Raw genomic sequence first — 21,869 nt, forward strand, 5'->3', positions numbered from 1 at the left:
AGGGGTAGATTGTAATCTAGAGGTCCTTGGACTACCATTACGTTTAGATGAATGGTTTTCCTTCTCAAAGTTATAGGCAAATTTGGAAGGATCCCTAAAGGTTAACTGGTTCATTTGTTGAAGCCTCATAGATTTCGAATCTCAAGTAGAAGCGATGGCGAACCAAGTGCTTTCCAAGCAGTTGAGGAAAGGATACTCACAAAATCCCCTTCATCTATGATAGTACCAGCCATGATCATTCTGTAAGCTTGTAATATGATTTGGAATGGTACATTAGATGGTAGGGGAGGTCTCCCTAGTAGATTCCAATCGAAGGAAATGACTAGATTGCTTGGAGGAGGGACCGAATAAACGACCGGGTGAATCTCTGACGAACTTCCTTCCTGTGGTAAAGGAACGGGTAGATTGCTCCCAAGTTCATCAGATTCTGTGTTAACAAAAAGAATTTGAACGATGTCGTTCTCATTCTCTTTTGTTACTGTATCATCTAAAGGTGGACCTTCTGAAGACAAGATTGGGTTGACTACCATCTCGACCTGTTGACTTTGGTCAGGTGTGGACTCAGAGGGTTTATCTTCAATGATAGGTACTTTGACCGAAAAAAAAGGTGTGTCAGTCGGATTTTCAACTAGCGATGGACTCAGCAAGAGTTTCGTATATCCAAGAGGAAGTCGATACGGTGAAGCAGGACGGTTGTCCAAGACTCTTTTAGCTTCGTCCAAGAAGGGAAAATGGTGGAGGGAATGATCGCCTTCACACAGCCTACAAGGAAATTTAGATCTTCCTTTTTGTCCATTGACCTCATTTTCACTAGTTGATGGTGTGCTCTCAACATGATCGTTAGAGGTTGAAGACACCGGATTGTGCAAATGGGGAGACCAGTCCCTTAAGATCCATGGGATGCTGGGACAATCTCGATGATAGTGGTATCCTTTGCAAATGACACATGGAGATTTAGGTTTGGATGGCACAGTGTGTGGATTTTCACCAGACGATGCATGGTTCCCCTTTCACCGTTGGCTTCTTCTTCTTCTTCTCAGTTACTTGGTTTTTAGCGTTACTAGTTTCACCAAGCGAGGAGGAAGAAGGAAAGGGAGAAACAAACGAAGTAGAAAGTGGGGGAGAAACTTCAGTATCATCTGGTCGCTGATTTGATTGCTGAGGAATTATGGTGTTTTGAATGATAGAGGCTGAGAAAATCCATACTGGCAGGCAAATTGTGAGTCCTGGAAGGGACAATGTAGCCATGTGTGGAGCACCAACATCTCCCCAAGAAGAGAAAGGACTAGGATTCCCCCCAAGGGGAAATCCTTGATTGGTGGACTCCATTTTCTCAACCTAAGACCAACGTGGGAACAGTGATGTTATTCTGATTAAAATAAATTTTATGACGCTTTGACACAACTTGCTTTTTCAATTTTTAAGAGTCAAGAAAAAGCTAAAGATGACTCTAGTCGCCTTTGATTTTTAATGAGCCTGAAGTGACAAGTGCTCAAATGGACCTTTTCTTTTAAGGAGTCTAAAAAGGAACGAAAGTGACTAATCTAGAAATCTAGACAGAGGGATTACCAAACCAATCACAAAACTGCATAATACTTTTTACGGTACGGCAGTCAATCTTCCCGAATGTTGTGTTCAGTGCATTGCGATTGATAGGGCGGCAGACACGGCTTCCTAAGGATAAAGGATATAGCCTATTGTGGTCTCCCAATATATACTCGATAGTATGTGGGAGCACAAGTCCATACTGGCACTTTTCGTATCAAAGAGGAGGAATCACCCAACCTACGATGAAAACGATAGTTACTAGGCTTTACGACGTCAGAATACGTCTCTAGCCTAGACTTCTAGATGTTGTGCGTTAGGTTCCAAAGCGTTTTTATGTTCATTGAGGTTTATTTTATAGTTGATCTTTCTTAAGAAGTTTGCCTTTAAGGTTCACCACGTGATGTAGATATACAATTCCTAAACATGCAATCTAAGATGATAAACAATTGTTTACTTTCTTTTAGCAATGAAAATCCTAGCTACTAAGGAAAGAGAAGTAAAATTCTTTCAACATAGAGCAGAGAGCACACACTAGATGCACTTTTCCTAAATCAATTTCCGCATGCAGTCTAAATGCAAATACACATGCTTGTATTTGTTTTCAGTTCCCTTAATGTGAGAATGACAAAAAGAAAACTAAGTACAAATCTGAACTATTTTCTTTCAAAGCAACAGTACTAACAATTTTTTCTTCAAAAAACGAAAGGAAGACTAAGATGACACTTTGCAATTTCAAATTTAAAACTACTTTTGACACTTGAAATACTAATAATTCAAATCAAATACAATGGCAAAATTGTAATCGACTATCTAAAAGAGGAAGACTTTACGACACTCTTTTTCTTGACTAAAAATGATAGTTGCGACACTTTCAAATCAAAAGATGATAGTTCGATTAAGCTATTGTTTGCAAAGGAGAATTGTAAATGATGAAAAATACATTAAAAAAATTCACAATTCTTTATCAATGGAGGTTGAATAATGTAAAGGAAGAGGGTTTCAATAGTGATATACTAATCATAGACAGGAAAACTACTGAATAAAGCTGAAGACAATGAAGAAAAAACCAAAATCTGGAGGAAAAAACAGTGTTACTCAATCATCGCACTTGTAACACAGGGAAACAGGGATGCATCTCACCTGCAACACACAAGAGGTGCGATGCATCCAGGTTTCCAATGAGAGACAGTGCGATGGTCTAGGGATGAGATTGAGCTTGGTTTTCACTCACAGTTTGTAGCTAAGTTCAGGGATTTAGGCTGAGCCAGTGATAGACAATAAACACAAAGTATAGGGGTTGATCTAATGAGGTTATTTGAGCTACCACCAGGGAACTTAGGATGTTTGCAAGTCAGATGTTCAGTTCATAAACCAACCCGGAGATTGACTGAAGTAGCGTTGATCTACTTTGCAGTTGCATAGCAAAAGCAGTTCAAAGGCTAGCTGGCTTAACTTCAGGCTCCATCTGTAGTTTATAAAGCAAACAATAGTAACAAAACAAACAAACTATTTTCTCCCCAGTGGAGTAGCCATTTTTTTATCGGGAAAACTAGTGTCCATTCAGAGCTGCTGGTCCCACTAAGACGGGTAGCTATCTTAGAAACAAACAAATCAAAGCTACTTGTGTTTTCCTTTATGGGAGATAGATGAGAGAGAAGCAGAGAGTACCCTTAGCCTTTCTCTAATCTCCTTGCTTGTTTCCCCTCTCCTTTGATAGAGCTTTCACCACTCCTTTCTCACTTGTCCCGCTTCAAAGAACACCTGTAGAGTCAAAGCAGCAAAATACCATCAAAGCATAGAGATCTATAACCATAAACAATATAGGATCAGATGTACATTAACCATACAAATGCATATACAAATACAAGATTCAGAGATATACAAGTATATGGAGGAAAAATCAAATAGCTTTATTGATAGAAGTAGTTGAAGAGAGGATTACAACCAAGCTGTCTGATCTAGCATCAACCTCCCAGCATGAAAGCCCTCTTCACCTCATACAAAGCAAGATCACCCAACAATACAATGTCTCAAATAGAAACCAACAACACTTTTTTACAAGTTACAAAATTCCAGCCCCTGGATCTCTAGGATGAGGTATCCATATATAGATGTTTGTAGGAGAGTGAGTCAGCTTTTTGGATTTTGATTAGTGTCATTTCACTGATATTTCTTGGTTCCACTTGGATATTTCATGATCTCTTACTCATCCCTGGGCGAATTCAGAGAGGCAAGTGTCATATGAGCAGTTTCTAGAAGATTCTTTGAGTTTCCACCTAGCAAACTGCTTCTGCCATTTGTCTACTCTTGCTCATCGCACCCTACAAAAGGGCTCTTCAGTATTCATCGCACCCTTTGTGTGTAGCAGGTGAGATGCATCGCACCCTCAGCATGGAGCAGTTTGTATGGTCCAGTTTTTACCAATTCTGAGTAGTTTTTCAGGGAGAACTTCTGGGAAATGATGTAATCTGTTGACCTTGATCCTTTAGGGTCTAAAACAAAATTTTTAGGGGTTTAGAAGCCCTTGGTTTATGGAAATATGTGATTGGGGTTGTAGTGCCCAAATATTTCTATAACACCTTGGCTATAAATAGCCCTCATTTTGTACATGCAAAGGACTTTTCACCTTGGCTCCTCCAACATAGCCTTGAGAGTCTATAATATTTTATTTGAGTAAGTAGTGGCTCCAACGCCCCATCCATGAGGTTAGCAATGTATGGTGTATCAATGTGTCTTGGAACTTTCACTTAATTCACAATCCTGCTAATAGGCCAACAAGTTTTCACACATGTGTTGTAACTATTTGTAAGATTTGTCTTAAACACTTGTAATACATGTTGCTTTAACCTGTGTTTAACACTTGAATTCATTCAACTATTCTAATACATATATTAATGAAAATGTGTTGTATAAGTTGTTAACATTGTCCAACCTGTGTTGGTTACCTCCTGGACATTACATAGAACCTTTCACGTAAACTCGCTATAATGACCATCGCACTTGTGCGGATTGTCTGCTAAGTGTTATATGTGTTATATTCCTTTGTGTGTTGTGACTTCCACATCCATGTGGATTGCTCCTCTGGAAGATGCACACGTCATGTTGAGTTGTTTGTTCCTAACAGAGTTAGGTTTCCTCCCATCTGACTTGGGACTCACTCCCACCCTCTCTCTCTTCGATGAAAGAAACTTGACACAAGTAACACTTTCAATCACCACGCACGTGAACCTCATCGTTCAAAGACAGAGAAAACCACTCTCATGTGTTGAAAAGAAAGAACTAAGGCATATCTTTAAGATAATGGCAACTGGGACATCGTACCTAATGGGACTCCTACACCAAATAGTGTGAGGTCTAGTTGGGACTTCATACTGGGGAGATCCCCTAGTGTTGGTGGGTCCAGCACCATCAACACTTCAAAAGATAAAATATAATTTTTGTTGTTGATTTATCCTCTTACCTGTTGGTCCCCACTGAGTACCGAATGGAAATATCAGCTCTAGATCCCATGTATAGTTCATCCTAGCATACGTGAAGTCCTCAATCATGGGCATCTGACCTCTGAGACACTCAAATAAGTCATCATCAAAGTAGTGCATGATCAATCCACCTTCTATCTAAGGTATTAATGAATCCCACAGATCTTGTCTAGGTTCCCTGGGACCGGACACCGCTAGACTCACCTAAGGCCTCATAACATGCACTCTCCCTAGTATGAAGGATACAATCAGTGTACCATACCCAATCTCTCTTTGGGCCTGAGTCTTACACACTATCAATTCTTATTTCACTTTTCATAGGACTCCCTCACACCAGTTTAACACTTGTAGTTGCAAGAAATCCAATGCAAGTAACAATTAGGCTTTAATAGCCACATATTCACTCTTAGCCCCTTCGAGTTGCACTATCATCCATAGAATAGACCTCATTGGTCTCAATGCCACCAGCTCTACTGGAATCATGTTACGGACCAAATGAATACCTGTTATGTAATGTGTTCATATCAAATCCACTATGGTCCTCAGATCTGCTATCCATATTGTTAAGTTTACTTGTGCACCCCTGCATGATAAACCAGTGAGGAAATAGATGTCATCTCACTCAATCGAGATATCATGATCCCCAATCCTGAACAATCCCTATTTTTCATCCCACCGTTGGATTATCCAACTCAAGAGGTCCTCCTCGTTGGATCATTTAGTATTTGAAGTTCCTCTTGGTCATGAGATCTTTCTCTCCAAAGACTCATTTTCAACAGTTGATTCTTGCACCACAAAAACCCTTACTTAGTCTTTTACTAGAAAAATTCCCCTAGGAATCAAGAAATTTTATTTTTCTTAGTGCTTAGCTAGCTAACGTGACTGCCTTCACTCCACAGAGTGTGCTAATGCTCTCTTCCTATGTGGGAAGAGCATGCTAATGTTCCCCCTAGTCTAGGTGACTACGTTACCTTGCCAAGCCATCTACGACACACTTAAAAATGTAAAATTGACGATGAAAAATATAAATTAAGGAATCTAATGAAAGCTCGGGGATCAATACTCTTACTTGGAACTGACGCAAAATCGAATGGTTTCCCAGTGTGTTCTCAATTTCTCGAGGAATTTCTGCTCCCTTTTCTCTCCAGAGCACTCTCAACAACTCTAAATATTACAAATGAGGGCATTCTCACCTTCTTATAGCCACTCTAGAGGTATGACTCAACTCAGCTACTCTATTTTGTGAGCATTTTTTTCCCACTTTGTTTCTAAATGCACCAAATAGCTATTCTTCCAGTATTTTCATATGATCTGATGTCTTTTAAGTGATTTTCTGCAGCACTGACCACCATTGACTCAGAGTGAGCATATTCTTTTTGGGGAAATTTTCTTTCTCTTTAAATGAAAAAACCTTGGGTTACCTTCATCGGGCTTGTAAAACTCCTACAAAGAATATTTGAGAACTTCTTTTTATCTAGTTTATTGCTCTTTAAACTGAAAAGATACTTCGAGTTTTCTTCGTTTGACTTGGTTAACAAAATTTTATGAATATTACTAAGTTTAATTCGTCCCCTCATACTTGTAACAAAATGAGGAAGACATCTATTGAGCATAGGTTTGTCACTTTATCCGGACTCAATGGAATAATTTACATAAAACGAACTATTAAGGGCATACTATAAATCTTATTTTGCACCCGGTCATCAACCATGACAATGGTACCCCCTTGGAGTTGTCTTTATGATCTTTCTAGACTCTCTAAATGTGAAAATATCATCGAGTTTTCCCTTTCTAGACTCGTTAAACTTAATCAGATTGGGAAAAAATTGGACAGAATAGTGGCTTTGCTATCTATATTCTGAAGTATCTTTTGGCAGCAATCTTATTATCACTCCCTTGAACATGGCACCCCCTCAACATTTTCCTCTTTCATCAGCTTCTCTTTGAACCTTACCATCCCATGAGTTTAGCCTTGATACCCTGATGTCCCTGCATCCTTGTATCCTAACACTCTTTGGTGTTCTTGACTCTAAGTTTCCTGGTCACACTGATGTCATGCCTTCTATTGTTCAAGGTATTTGGTTACTCTCTACTTCTTATATCTACAATTTACTCATATGACTATTTTCCCTCAGTTTGTTTACCCCTTTTCTCTAAACTATCTCCAACACAATCATTCTTGTCTTGTTTCGTGTCAACTAATGTAAGACACCTCATTGCCTACTTTTGACATATATCTTCCTATTGAATTCAACATCTTATCTAGGAAGTAGATTCAGAAACATCTCAGCACCCTGGAACTTGTAGTCCTTAGTGGCAAGTTACCCTGCATTTGATTGGGGGCTTTCATCATTGAATCCCTATTGAACGATTCTACAAGTGCTGAACATTAACACATTTTATTCACACTCGCTAGATTGTACTCTGAATCTTGGAGACCATCATCCTTATTGGTGGCCATCATCGCATCTATTAATAGTTTTCATCATTTATTGGTAATTAGATGATTTCTCACATGTTCAAATTCAACTCCTTTATTCACATGTGTAGAAATATGCTAGTTTTGGAAGCAGCGACCAAAACCTTAGGTAGAGGCTTACATCATTCAACTTTATTTCATCTCCCAAGCTAGGAATATTGTTTTCTGATACAGCTCATCAAATTGATATGATTATGACAAGCTTTAACATTGTGCCTATCAGTGGACATCACAGTCATACCTCCTATGGACATCACTCTGATTTTTCTACTAAGCATGGGAATGCCCGACCCATGACATGTTTATATATTTTTGACATATGTTGTTGTTTTCAGGACTCCCTCAATTCCAACACTCTAATCCTCTCTCTCTTAAGTAACAGTTTCCAAATTATTTTGTCCATTTTCTTCTTCTCTAACCTCACACCTTAGGGGTCATATTTTATACAAAAAATGACCTCCTCATCAACTTATAGGAGAAGAACACTTTTGATTGGAAGAAAACCTAAGTTACAGGCCTATTTTCCATGGAAACACACCCCAAACACAAACAAACATCACGCTAACATGGTCCAAGACCCAGCAAGGCATATTAACCAATGAATTAATGCTTTGTTTTTCCTAAAGGGTCACATTACTAGATTTTCATGAGCTTCTGAAGGTTCAAACGTGAGTAGACTGACTGACACTCTGTCTTTCACTCAATGTCAACTCCAAAAATCTAGAAACATCCACCTCAGAAATGTTAAAGGAAATTGCTAATCCTAATATAACCAAACAAGGGAGGAAAGAGAAATAAAGAAGAGGAAACATCTACCTTTTCCTAATTGAAACTTATGGAGAAATTGGCAAGGATTGAGCCTCCCATCACCTATAAATTGGAGGCTAGGCCATAGTAATTGGGATCATAATTTGCGAACGGTTATGTTTTCAAGCAGTTGATTGAGAGAGAGAGAGAGAGAGGAGCTAGGAGATAAGGGAAGACTTGATTCAGCAATCATGGTTGCAATCATTCTTCTCACATCTGATAATATATATTTTCTCTTGTTCTATCTATGTGATGATATTGATACCTTCTTTCTATATATGTTGGTTCAATGGTGAGACTGATGTTTATCATTGATGCATGGTAACCCTATATATTGTTATATGTTGATGTTTTGGATTGTTAAAGTACTATATGTTGTGAATATCACTTCTTTTCTTTCTTATATGCAGGTCCTAATATGAGAGCTAACCAAGGATCCTTTATCCAATGGATTTGTATGAAATACTAACGAGTAATCCTTCTCTGATTCTTTGTCAATTCCTAAATTAACATGATATGTTTGCATGTATATCTGAACAATTGTAAGTCACTTCATTATGTTTGCCTTATCTCCTGTGAGACCTGAGAGGATTTTGTTTTCCACCATAACCTGTGCACTAAGCCTTATATCATTTGCATCTCTACATGATATCATTGTTAAACTATTGGCTTAGTGGGTCCTCACCCAGGTTCAGAGTTAGTTTCGCCAAACAAATCCCTACACTACTGGCCCTTTTGGTATCAACCCATGGAGCGTGGACTGAATTCTCACCTGAAGAAATATGGGGGGATGCTGGAACCAAGTTTCCGCACCCAGAGATGAGCATGATGTCGTTTTATGCCCTAAATCTACCTTCGTGCAGATCGATAAGCCTTTACATATTATCGATATAACTCCCCTTAATTAGATTCTATACCTCCGTAAATGCTTACGACTATCTTTCGTGGACCCTGAATAGGTGAATCCACTACTTACGCACATTAAAGATTATGTATAACCCAGTAACTATTCAAATTAGCTTAATTGTTTGATAACTTCAACATACAACAAGATTATATTCACGTAAACAATTAACAATAATTGCGTTCATATAACAATATAAGTCATGTAAAGTCGCGCATCAATACATCATTATTTCATAAACCCATTATAACATAAGGCACATTCATATAAATAAAAGTAAAGAGATAACATAAGTATTTTTGCAAAATCTTCTTTATTGATAATCAATTCAATCTTACAGACTCAAAACCTCCCTGCGCACTCAGCTATAGGGGTCCACGCACTCAGCTACGGACTCTACTCTAGGCCTCTGTGCACACAGCTATAGAGCCTTCCTTCTACTCTAAGACTTCTTCACTCTTACTCTTACTGACCCATTACATTCATCTTCTTCATCAGCACTATGCCTTAGAATCTCTAAGACACACTTACCTATACAATCCCATGGTCCGCGGACCATGGGTAGATCTTTAAAAGCCAACTCAACTTACATAAAATAAGAGTAAAACCCTTTATGACACTTTAACTATCTACGCACTTTGTGACCAAAACTTGCGAAGACTTTACATTTATACAACAAAACTTGGGCTTTTGCCCCAAAACATGGGTTTTTGCCCCGAAATTGACCCTAGGGACCCCATCCCACCAGGCCCCCAACATAAAGATCGTGACTTTCCCTCGAGTTAGTCTATTGGCGCAGAGATCTTACTATGAAGACCTCCTAACTCTACTTGTGCCACTGCCACTTTAGCTGCGCTCTACGTAGTTGCTTGTTTGATATGCTCCACCACTGTCCTCCTTGATTTTCTGCTGTGTGCTCTGTAGTCTTGCCAACTTCTCCTGAATTTTGGCGGAGATAATGTAGGCCTCATCGATCGAAGGCCCCAATCTAGCCTTAAGGACTACCTCTTTCTTCTACAATGCTTCCACCTATAGATTCAGTTTCCTGGTTTCCTGCAACCTAGCAAGGCGTTGCGTGACAACAACGATGCATAGTGTTGCTCTGACTTCATCATATTGTTGCTGGAGTTCGCGATCTTGTGTATTCAAGGCCTAAAGGGTGGGATATTCCTACAGGGTCGTGAATACCTCCATTGCTTGCTCAAAAAGCATTGTGCAATCTTTCACCATGGCATCCATTGTCGCAACTCCATCCTTCACAGCAGCTTCATGCTGTTCTCTGACCTCTGGCAGAGTTGAAGGCTATGACTTCAACTCTAATTCTGTGATCTTCAAGTTCAGCTCAAACTGAACTCGAGCCATTTTTATCTTGGCGTTGCACACGCCTGCAACCAACTTTCTGATCTTCGCCTCCAATGACACTTCCTCTGGTATATGCAGTTCGGGCACTGTTCTGCAGGCTTCTGCCAATGCAACTGCAAGCTAGTCGTTCTGTGCCTGGACTTTCTTCTAGGCCTCCAGTGCCACTAATTTTTCAACGAACATTTGTTAATTATTTACTTGATACTCACTTATAAGGTTCAGTGTGCATTGTTCCTGAGCTTTAACCTCTGCTATCACACCTGCTTGCAGCGTGTGAAGAAACTCGCTAGGGAGCGCGGCCAGGTTGAGGCCAATGTTCTTCAGAGAGCTGACAATAGCCTTGTCAGTGACCACCTTCACGCTCAAAGATCCATCTAGAAGTGTGACTACCCAGAGATCCAGGGACTGGACCATCTCAGCTGCTTGAGTCGTTCCCAGTGCCAAACTTGTTGATTCAACTCTTCTCTTCCCTACGCCCAACTGGATCCTAGTAGTCTGAATTTGCAACTCATGTATATCCTTCTGAATGGTGCTCAGTGCCTACTTTTGCTGCTTCTCAAACTGTTGTAGCAGTTTCGTAGTGGTATCCCACACCTTATCACCTATTTCATCTAGGTCATTGTCAATCAAAGTAATTAGGTCTAGTGACGACTTGGTGGCTTTTGTTTTCTTGCATGGCCCTTCCTTTTCCTACTCCATGTACCACTTTATTTGGAAGGGAGTGCTTTTCTCATCTTGACCACCGCTGCCCTACTCTGACTGCTCTTCCTCCTCCGTTTGGGGTAAAGGAGACTTATCACTCAGCTCAGAGTCGTGCTCTTCCTGTTCTGCCTACTTCTTCGCGGTGTTATCCGCTTCTCCTCGGCCTCTTTCCTTCATTTCTTAGCCAACTATTGAACCTTCTATTTGGCCACATCCTTCCTCTTCTTTTGTGCAGACTTGCTAGTGCCTACGACCAGATCAGAAGAAGAATGCCAATCAGTTGGCCAACTCTTGATGACCTCCTCGATTGTGTCATTTGTAGCGAGATATGTTAGACCAAACCATTTTTTCTCTAAGTCCTTCCATGCGCGGATGTACACGCGGTGGAAGTTAGCTTTGAACTCTATGTATCCTGAAAGCTATTCAAACACGGTTTGTGACAACCATGGCTTCTAGTTGATGGCCATGTGAATTCTCACCTCCATCAGCACCCAAAATACTTTAGTCTCTGTGACCCACTCACATATTTTTTGGCCCACAAAGATGCAAATTTCACAGCCTCCAGCAAATCGTTCTCTACGAGAGGAAATTGGCTGTCCTCTGGAAAATCCTAGGCTACTAACACAATCGAGAGCAACAACCATGAATAGTGGAATGTTTTACTCTCGTCTTGTGCCTCTCTATAGTTCGTGAGGAACTCACTACACAGGTAGGGCGCCCAGTTGAACTGCACACCCTCCGTGCACTACACAACCAAAGAAACCACTAGCGTCGAAACCTCTTCCACGCGACATTTTCTCATAACTTTGCTAGCCAAAATCTACGTGGCAACCTTTACCGTGGGGTCAATGATTGAGGTAATAGAATACCAGCGTGACTCCTTCACAAGTTTGAACTTGTCCTTCATCTTCTCAGTGACGTCGTGCTCACTCGTCGTTCTGCCAAACTCCTTGGATGGATTTAACCCTGAGTGTGGTAATAGCATGATCAGATGGATCAGCATATCATTGATGGGGATCAGCGTGCTTAGCCACAAGCATTTGTCATGTACCAGGCACAACAATTGCTTAATGATGAACAAGTTTATGTTGGAGTGGTGGTAGTGGGGTACCCACAACAGGTTCAACAACCCTAACTGGTTCACTTCGTGAACGCACTCCATAGGCTCCAACGCAGTGACACCAGACTCTTTGTAGAAGACCCTCTTCATGTAGGCATCTATAGTAAGGTGGAGGAACCTCTTGTGGTCTTCCAAATCCCAATATTCTAGCTTCAAATGCGGGATCCACGCTAAGCGTGAACCTTCAAAGGTTAGGTTCTCCAGTAACAGGGGTGTGTTGAGGAGGAATTGTCCTGCATCTGGGTCCTTAGGGACCTTCACTTTCCCCTTGCGTGGAGGGATATACTCTGAAAACTTAGATATAGGATCCACCCCCTCGGTTTTTATATCTTCAGCACCCTCCTCAGCCTCTAGATCTGCCACTTTCCCCTTCACTTTTGTGCTCGGATTTCTTTCCCCTGGGCTTGTGTAGTGACATGTTTCCTCAATGACTCATGCACTGGAACCAGCTTCTTTTTCTTATCTTTCTTTGGTTTGGGGACCTCTCTCACCGATGTAGGCTTCAGCCTAGGTGAACTCAGCATCGTAGGCACTGCAACTAGAACCTCCATGCTCATTACCTCCGGGGCAGCTCCCTCAGGGGCAATAGTTCCTCAAGTGCTAGCGGCTTCAGCTGGACCTAGTCCTAACATGGTGCCAATAATGAGTTTTCGATCTAACTCAGCCAACTTGTCAAACACAGGTCTTGCAATTAGAGATTGAAATACTCGTGATTCATGCACACCAAACAACACAACACAGAAATTCTAAGGATGAAAAGTGTTTCTCATTGGAAAACCACGCGTAATTTATAGGAAATTTTGAATTCAAATTTGACTATTCCCCCAAAATCCGTCCATAAATGCTAAATTGGAGGTATATTTTCCAAGATTTCACTCTTAAATTTAGACTTAAATGCCTTAAATGTTGCCCCCCCGCTCCTCTTAAACCTCTTCTGGCAATCAAATCATGAACAATGACTGTAACGGTTACTTTTTGGCTGCATTGCGTGGTCTCTTCCCCTATAGTGCAACTCCCTTCAAGCTTCATCTAGTACTGTGACACCCTCCTGTTTCCCGCAGACCCACTGTCACGCAGTCTACAAACCGGGCAGTGTAGTGTATAGTCTCGTGCCTCCTTACAGCTTCCTGGAGCTCTAATACTATGCTATCATCATGTAGTCATCGCTCCAGATCCCCGGTGTATGGCTTCAATCGGCTTCAATTTACCCTTTCAGGAAATGGATCTCGATTCAACTTCGCGAGCTGAACTTCTCCACCATTTGTAATCTCTTTGATAACATATGGCCCTAGCCAGTGCATCTAAAATTTTCCTGGAAACTTATCAAACTTATTGTCATATAATAAAACTAAATCATAACCTTGAAGGTGTGCAGTTTGATGTGCTGATCGTGCCAAGCTTTTTCACATCCCTTCTGAACTTTCTGATGGAATCCAGCTAAAAACCTATCTTCCTTGAGCTCTGTTAGCCGCACAAGCCTTTATTCCAAGGCTTTGTAGTCCACCATTCCTGTGAAGGCCGCTATGCATAGACTAGGCACAATGTACTCCATAGCCATTACAATTTCTATGCCATAGACCAACTTGAAAGGTGTCTCACTAGTAAGCTTCTTACAGGTAGTTTTGTAAGCCCATAACACTTCTGGTATGCGCACGTCCCAATCATTTCGTTGCGTGTTGCAAACCTCCATCAGTGCATTCTCCAATATTTTATTAAAAGTCTCAACCATTCCATTAGCCTAAGGATGGTATGGCGTACTCTTCTGATGGTAAACCTGGAACTCCTATGTTAGCGTGTTGATCTTTTCATTGAGAAAATGTGTTCCGCGATCGCTCATCAATAACTTTGGGCAACCAAACCTTGTCAACACTTATTTGAATAGGAATTTTTCTATTTTTTCCCATGTACAGTCTTTCACAGGATGTGCCTCCACCCATCTGGTCAAATATTCGGTCACAGTGATGATATATCACGCACCCATCTTCTTTCTTGGAAGCTGAATCAGTCCTACAAACAATTGCCCATTTTTCAAATCGCTGCAATGACACCTGCAGATTCAAAGGCATCTCATCCCTCCACGATGGCCTACCCATCCTCTAGCATTCATCGCATGTCATACAATATGCTTTTGAATCCTTATGGAGCATCGACCACCACAACCCAACATGCAAAATCTTCTGCGATGTTTCTTTTCCTGCATAATTCCCTCCCGCAGCTCCTCCATGAGCTTCAATGAGGATACTATTTCATTCAAAATTAGGCACATAATGTCACATTATTTCGTCTGATCCCATCTTATACAAATGCCCTGCAATCACTAAAAATTCTACTGCGTGTACTACCAATTATTTCTTATGTTGACTCGTGTATCCCTCCGAAGCCATCCCTATGGTTAGAAAGTGGATAATGTATGCAAAGTGATTATTTGCTACATGTACTGCGAAGAGATGTGTGTCAGGCAACCCCTCCTCCAAATTAGTGGGCTCCTCTCCTGTTTCAATTCACGAAAGATGATATGGCACTGCATTCAACCTTCTTGGCTTCACAATCACTTTGAAATCATACTCCTGAAACAACAGCAACCATCTACATATTTTCCCCCGCAACATAGACTTATTAACTAGGTATTTCAATGCAGAATAGTCTGTGTACATCTTAAAATGCCCGCCTAGCAGGTAATTTCTGAACTTATGGAGCACGTACACCATAGCCAACCCTTCTCACTTTGTCGTTGAGTAATTATTTTCAGCCTTAGACAACTTCCTACTCGCAAACACAATAGGGTGATCCAATTCTCCTTCACCAGCCTGCATGAGCACTACTCCTAGTGCAATACATGAAACATCCACATGTACATGAAATTCCTTCTTCCAATCTAGGAAGTCAAGGATCGGTGCAGTGACCATTTTCTCCTTCAGTAAATCCAGGCTACGCTGACATTCTTCGTCCCAATAGAATGTAGCATCCTTCTTTAGTAAATTTTCCATAAGCACAATAATTTGAGCATAACTTTTAATGAACTTCCGGTAGTATCCAGTATGACCCAGTGTAGCGTGCAGCTATTTAACACTTCTTGGTGCTTCCAAATTGATGATTACCGTGATCTTAGCAAGGTCCACCATGAGTCCTTTCCTGCATACCACATGACCCAGCAAGATCCCAAAAGGGACACAAAACAAGCATTTCTTTAGGTTTAGCGCAATCTGATACCTTCGGCATGTATCCAACACTAAGCACAGACTATCTACATGGCACTTAACAAGCCCAAACACTATCCATTCATCAAAATAGACTTCTAAGAACTTGTGAATGAACTCCTTGAATGCTGCGATGACCACCCACGAGAAGATTTTTGATGCATTCTTAAGTTCGAAAGGCATCATTGTATACTGGAAACATCCCTATTCTGCCACGAAGGTGGTCTTACTCCTGTCTTCTGGCGTGAACTTTATCTGATGGTATCCAAAGAACCTATCAGTGAATGAATAGGCCTCCTGCCCACCAACATTATCCAGTACTTCATCTGTGAACGAAGTTGGAAAAGGATCATGAATGCAAACATCATTGAGCTTCCTAAGATCTACGCAAATCCTTATTTCATCCTTCTGCTTCTTTTCCTAAACTACCATTGGAATTGCCTAATCAAATTCCTCCACTAGTTCGATAATACTTGCTGCAAGTGTCTTGTCCAACTCTAGGCGAACCTTTTCCTTGTATTTGGGATTAAGGCCATATGACCTCTTCTTAATAGGATTAGCCTCTAGTTTCAAAGTTATTTTCATCGCTCCCAAATTGCCTATGATCCCTTTCAAGTCCGAAAATTTTGTGGGAAACAAATCTTGATATTCGTGGAGCAATTCAGTGACCTTGTCCACTGTAGCATCATCCCAGTAGTCCCCTATCTTCACGAACTTTGGTTCCACCTCTATCCTAATGTTTACCTGTCTAGTTTTCAGTGGCACGGTGATGTCGGGGTTCTCTATCTACGGTCCCTCTACTTCGCAGTGACCTTCTTCTATGGGGATTTTAATATTCCTTGGATCCTCATCTTCTCCTTCAACTGTCATATTATATCATTCTAGCTAATGGCGTAGCTGGGTGCTCCAATCCATTTGAATCAATTCCAAGGGATCCTGTAGAATTTTGAACATTGATGCCTTAACCTCCTGTTACACAGTAATTTGTCACCGTCCCTGTTACCCCTCTCCTGCATGCTGGAGGACTCATTCCGGGACTTGTGAGAAGTGACATGACCTGAAACCACTTGCATTATATTCCTCTAAGTATGAGCTTCATATGCCCTGAAGACATCTCCTGCAGAATACCCATAAAAAGACCTCTTTTGCATTGGCGTAGTTCCACAGTGTACTGCTCGCGCCAATGGGGAAAATCCTCTAAAGAGGGCACGCCAGTTGGCACTCTGTCTCAGAGTCGCACTTGCGCCAACCCAGTTGGGTAAAGTTTTTAACAAACAAACTTCCGAAGGTTCTCCTTAACCCATTCACCAACTGAATCCGTGTTGAGTTAGGATGGTTTGGCTTCGAATCTCCATAGAAGGGAAGTGGTTTGCCACCTTTCATGGAAGCTTCTAAGTGATAAAGCCAATCCCATGGAAATTGTGATTGATCTTATCTCCTTTCCCTCTATCTATAAAAGCTTGTTCTTTTGCCTTGAGCAAGCTAGTTCCAGCATAGTGCTAAGATAGCAAGAATTCCAGGAGTTCAAGAGATTGAAGTTGCAAGAGCCTTCTTTGCATCCATAAGGCCAAATCTAAGTGAGGAGATTCTTGTCACCAAGGAGAGAGAGGCTTGTTTCCCATCCCAACAAGCTTTGCAAGACTTGTGTAGCTGATCACCCATCCAAAGGAGGATTTGACGTCAGAACTATGGTTGTATTCTTCTTTGTTATTTATCAATAATAGATGACTGTCATTATGGTTCCACTCTCATTGTCCTTTGTAATGATTGATGTTGAGTTATATCTTTTCTGACCAATATATAATTGCATCTATTGGATTTTATGCTTGTGTTTGTGTTGTTCTTTGCATGTGCAGGTGTCCAATCACGGAGATCGTGGGGATCGTGACCGGCCGAAGCAAAGGAACGAGAGCGACGTCTCTTCTACGAATATTAGTGTTGGAATCCAAGTAGGTTCTCATCATCCACCTTTAATTTGCAATTAGGAACTTGCGTGATAGCATTGTTTGATTGTTGCTGGACCCGGTCTGGGCTAGTAGGGATCGCCTCTATCCACAGAGGGGATTTACCTCCACAACAATTTGAAGACTCCGTTGGGTACTTAGCTTGTTGTTTGATTTGTAAACTTTAGACGGAGCCTGAAGTACAGCCAGATAGCCTTCAAAACGCTATTGCTTTGCATTAGCGAAGTAGATCAACGCCACTTCAGTCAATCTCCGGTTTGGTTTACGAACTAAACAACTTGGAGTTTGTCTTGTCTCTTTGGTTTCTCTTGTTTTGATTGCTTAGATAGCTTTCTGGGTTGGATGCTCTGTTGTCTCTTGCTGCCTAGTCTGTCTGGATACTGTCGACCAAGCCTTGGACTGCTTGTTTTTATTTTTAAGCTAGCAAACTTGATTGGCGCTCTTTTTTGCATGACAGACGCGCTAATTGGTGCCACTTGCCAGTGTACAGCCTGCGCCAATCCTCAATTGGTGCTAGTTCTCCGCCTGACAGTCACGCCAAGCTTGTGAACTTTACCAGTTTGCTTGTTTGCAGCCTTCCAAGCTTGGGTTTTGTGTCTAGCTACACCTTTTTCAATCACTTGAGTGTGTCAGAGTCTTGTTTCACCGGTTTTGAGGTTTTTTTGGCAAATTATTAATTTGATTTTCTTTGATCATTACTTGGAGGTTTGTCTTAGTCTTTTCACAATTTTGCATCTTTTTGCTTTTGTTTTTGCAAAAAAGGGGGCTAAATTGTGTATGCGTGTTAATCGCCTTTGAGTGTTTTTAGTTTATGATCTTTGGAACTCACACCCGTTTTTCTTGATTTGCACTTGATTGGTTCTTAGATTACATTAGAATCATCGTGTGTTTGAGAATTATCTTGCATAGATCACACTTGCATAATTAGAATTCTCATTTTCAGGATATGAATGAAAAGTGTGCATAGATTACATTTGCATACTTTGGGTGTTTGCCATTTTCCACCGATTTCACATTTTAGCCCTAGGGCATCTAGTGGCTTTGTGCATCGAGCCTTCCTTAGGAGTTTTGGTCTTCTATCATTCCAGTCGACTTTTTGGTTACTCTCTTGCACTTGTTCAGTGGTTGTTAAGTATTTTATTGCGTTATTCGAGTGATTTACTTCTTTTTCACTTGGATTCCGCTCGGCTTCGTTTTGGGCCTAGATCACATGGCTCATTGAAGTCTTTGGTGTTTTTCTTCATTTTAAAGGACTGCCTTGGTATTTCGGGGACTTGATTGTGTTCTCATTGAGTGAAGTTTGTTTCTTTTACTCGGTGTTATTATCTCTCAAAATTTGTTCAGTGCACTTTGCCATTGAAAAGAAAACGAACAATCTCTTTTGCGTTGAATTAGTTAATGGAAATTAGAGCTTTTCATTGATTAGTGACTTTAAAGAAAAGTTTCATTTATTGCCATTAGCTGCATTAGAGTGGTTCTTGATTGTTTATGGTCATTTTGTTTGATTGAAAAGTTCTCAACTCTCTCGTAGTTAGTGTTCATCGAACAAAATGATACTTTTTGGCATATAGCTTGCATTTAGGGATTTGTGAGAGATTACATATGGTAGGACCTGAAAACTGAAACCTAATTCAAGATCAACCCTAAAATGAACTGAATGAACTTAAAAATGCATTGGAACATAACGCTCACTGTTTAGAGGTCTAGGCTAGAGACATGCTCCGGTGTCGTTAAACCTAGTCACTTTTGTTTCACTTAAGGTTGGGTGGTTCCTCCTTCCGTGACACAACAAGTGGTCTAGCACGGACTTGAGCTCCCACGTACCGTCGAGTATATAGGGAGACCCCACTAGGTTATCATCGTTTATCCACAGGAAGCCGTGTCTACCGCCTTACAAGCCGTAACGCACCGAACACAGCATTCGGGAAGATTGACTGCCGTACGGAGAGTCCTTGGTTTTCATATGATTGCCAAGGTGTATATGCAGTTTTACGGGTTGTCTGGTAAACCCTTTGCCTAGTTTCTCCAGAGTAGTCACTTTTGATCCTTTTCGGACTCCTTAAAAGAAAAGGCTCATCTGAGCGTTTGTCACTTCGGGCTCACTAAACATTCGAAGGAGACTAGAGTCATCTTTTTGTCCTTTTCTCGACTCTTAAAACATGAAAAGGTCAAGTTGTGTCCTTGCGTCTTAAAATTTATTCGGCCGCGTTCACATTTACCCGGTTAGATCTTGTTTGCGTTAGCTTGAGTAGGCTTCTTTTCGTTCTCGATGGAAAATTTTCCGGGGTTCACCAACCCAGGGATCCCCTCTGACGAGAACCCTGGTCATTTCACTCCTTTTGGAAATGTTGGTGCTCCTTATATGGCAACGTTGTCCCTCCCAAGGTTAACTGTTGGGTTGCCAGTTTGGTTGTTCTCAACCTCTTTGGTCCCTGCCATCTCACCGTCTAGTCAATCCGTCCCTCCACCTAAACAACATCATGTTGATTCTAAAGTGGATCTCTCCCCTTCGACGCCTACTTCTACATCCTCCTCTTCTACTTCGCCTGGTGAAAGTCTAGATTCGAGTAACCAAGTGGCTAAGAAGAAGAAGAAGACGACGAAGAAGAAGAAGGCCCCTAAGGGAGAGGTCACAAGTGCAGCTACCCCCTCGAGTACACCTGAAGTTGGGCCCCCTTCTGCTCCTCCGCGGAAGGTCAAGTTTCCTTGTCGATTATGCAAGGAGGACCATCTTCTTCGCGATTGTCCTGGCATTCCCAGGGTACTAGAAGTATGGTCTCGCGATCCGGCCTGCCCCTCATCGTCCTCTGAAGCTCACAACGATGCTACCTTATTAGTTGGGAATGGTAAGGGAAAACGGAAGATTTGAATCCCCTGTAGACTTTGTGAAGGCAATCATCCCCTTCACCTTTGTCCACTCATGGATAAAGCCTCCGTTGTCTTGGAAAGTCTTACAACTCCTTCACCTCAACTTCCCGTTGGTTATCAACGTCTCTCTGTAGCCGCAGATCGTTCCCCTGCTGACAAAGAGATTGATTCATATTCTTCACTTGTCCAGCCTCCTCTTCCCGAACCCGGCTGTCCCCAGGCTATTCCAGACCAACCATTGGTCGGAAAGAGTGTCGACTCGAGTCCGCCGCTCGCTCACTCTGTTTCGGAAGAGAATCACGCCCATGTTCTTCTCGTCTCTTCAGATTCTCCTGAGTCCCAAAATGACTCTCCTAACCCAGCTGCTCCCGAAGGTTCTCCTTCGGTTCCTTTAGCACATGGGGGCAATCATACGATTCCCCCACCAGGTAGTCTGGTCGCTTCCTTTGATTGGAATCGCCTGATCACCGGTCGCCTTTCATCCCATATGCCTTTCCAGATCACAGTACATGCCTGTGCCAAGGAAGTACCTGGCACTGTTTTGGATGAAGGGACGTCTATCAGTCTTATGCCGTACACTACTTGGAAAGCTTTAGGTTCCCCGTAGCTTGGGCCAGTCACTCAGAATCTGTTGGCCTTCGACGGAGGAGCCTGTCCATCTCTAGGAGTTCTCCTGAAGTTCCCTATTACTTTGGGGGGCAAAACCGTCTATATAGACGTCTTGGTCACCCAAGGTGTTTTAGACTTTAGTCTTCTCCTTGGTCGCGACTATGTTTATGCCATGGGGGCCCTCGTTTCTTCGCTTTTCCGTGTGGTTTGCTTTCTGCACGATGGAAGAATTGTGACTATCAATCAAGTGTCATTTGTTAGTCCCCCGATCCCTCCTGCACCGTTGTCGTCCCCTCCTAGTTTTCATCCACCAGTTGCATCTACCCCACCACAGATTAGCTACGTGGCCACCTATCCCATGCCTGGATCCAGTGATGCCACCATCATGCATAGTGTCCTGGGGGCATTGGGCCCTGACTTCCAAGATGTTTCCCTTCCACCGAGAGTGGAAATCTTGGAAGCCCCGACTTTCTATTCATTATAATGAAGTTCGGATGGAGCATAGTTCGTTTCCCTGTGTCAAGCTCCTTAAAAAATGAAACTGGATCTGCCCGAGGATAGTTATGATCTTGTGTCGACCTCGTTAAAAAATGAAACAAGGAGTCGAGCATAGTTCCTGATCTTGTGTCAAGCTCATTAAAAAATGAAACAAGGGTTATGAGGATAGTTCTTTTACTGTGTCAACCTCATTAAAAAATGAAACAACCCATTTTCCCAATCGAGTCTTTGATTAAGATCTCGTAACATCCAAGTCGAGTCATTCCAAGATCTCGAAAGTGAACCTTCATTCCATCCACTATGTTGAATGCAATGAAGCTTGGGGGGCATGT

The sequence above is a fragment of the Pinus tabuliformis genome, chromosome 5_2 (genome assembly GCF_031772625.1).
Source record: "Pinus tabuliformis cultivar Carrire ecotype Pingquan chromosome 5_2, CPIR1, whole genome shotgun sequence".
Lineage (NCBI taxonomy): Eukaryota > Viridiplantae > Streptophyta > Pinopsida > Pinales > Pinaceae > Pinus > Pinus tabuliformis.